The sequence below is a fragment of the Arachis stenosperma genome, chromosome 6 (genome assembly GCF_014773155.1).
Source record: "Arachis stenosperma cultivar V10309 chromosome 6, arast.V10309.gnm1.PFL2, whole genome shotgun sequence".
Taxonomy (NCBI): domain Eukaryota; kingdom Viridiplantae; phylum Streptophyta; class Magnoliopsida; order Fabales; family Fabaceae; genus Arachis; species Arachis stenosperma.
This window is the reverse complement of record NC_080382.1, coordinates 78,162,792-78,164,116: the sequence shown is the minus strand read 5'-3', so window position 1 is coordinate 78,164,116 and position 1,325 is coordinate 78,162,792. Positions and strand designations below refer to the sequence as shown.

General features: G+C 39.4%; 1 non-coding gene across 1 annotated transcript; it reads left to right on the top strand.

The window, feature by feature from the left end:
- Positions 1-544: 544 nt before the first annotated feature.
- On the top strand, positions 545-648 carry LOC130938502 (small nucleolar RNA R71). The gene has a single exon (XR_009069666.1). It is a non-coding gene; the product is annotated as a small nucleolar RNA R71 (small nucleolar RNA).
- The last annotated feature ends 677 nt before the right edge of the window (positions 649-1,325 follow it).

Here is a 1,325-nt window from a genome sequence, read left to right as displayed (position 1 = left end):
TGTCTGTTGCTGAGAAGTTGATGGGAAAGGCTTGCTATTGCTCAGCCTATTGCATCCACCATTGTTAAAGCCTTGTTGAGGCTTTTGTTGATCCTTCCATGAGAAATTTGGATGATTTCTCCATGATGAGTTATAGGTGTTTCCATAAGGTTCACCCATGTAATTAACCTCTGCCATGGCAGGGTTCTCAGGATCATAAGCTTCTTCAGAAGTTGCCTCTTTAGTACTGTTGGATGCATGTTGCCATCCATTCAGATTTTGAGAGATCATGTTGACCGGTTGAGTCAACACTTTGTTCTGAGCCAATATGGCATTCAGAGCATCAATTTTAAGAACTCCTTTCTTCTGAGGTATCCCATTATTCACGGAATTCCTCTCAGAAGTGTACATGAATTGGTTGTTTGCAACCATATCAATGAGTTCTTGAGCCTCTTTAGGCGTTTTCTTTAGGTGAATAGATCCACCTGCAGAATGGTCCAATGACATTTTCAAAAATTCAGAGAGACCATAATAGAATATATCTAATATGGTCCATTCTGAAAACATGTCAGATGGACATCTTTTGGTCATCTGCTTGTATCTTTCCCAAGCTTCATAGAGGGATTCACCATCTTTTTGTTTGAAGGTTTGAACATCCACTCTCAGCTTGCTCAGCTTTTGAGGAGGAAAGAATTTATCCAAGAAGGCTGTGACCAGCTTATCCCAGGAGTCCAGGCTATCCTTAGGTTGTGAATCCAACCATATTCTAGCTCTGTCTCTTACAGCAAAAAGGAAAAGCATGAGTCTGTAGACTTCAGGATCAACTCCATTCGTCTTTACAGTCTCACAGATCTGCAAGAACTCAGTTAAAAACTGATAAGGATCTTCAGATGGAAGTCCATAAAACTTGCAGTTTTGTTGAATTAAAGTAACTAGTTGAGGCTTAAGCTCAAAATTATTGGCTCCAATGGCAGGAATGGAGATGCTTCTTCCATCAAATTTGGATGTTGGCTTCGTGAAGTCACCAAGCATTCTCCTTGCATTATTATTATTTTCGGCTACCATCTCTTTCTCTTGTTCAAAAATTTCTGAAAGGTTGTTTCTGGATTGTTGTAATTTAGTTTCTCTTAGTTTCCTTTTCAGAGTCCTTTCAGGTTCAGGATCAATTTCAACAAGAGTGCCTTTTTCCCTGTTCCTGCTCATATGAAAGAGAAGAAAACAAGAAAAGAAGAGGAATCCTCTATGTCACAGTATAGAGATTCCTTTGTGTTAGTAGAAGAAGGAAGGGAAGAAGAGTGAAGAAGAATGGGTTCGGATATTTAGATGGAGAGAGATGAAGATTAGTG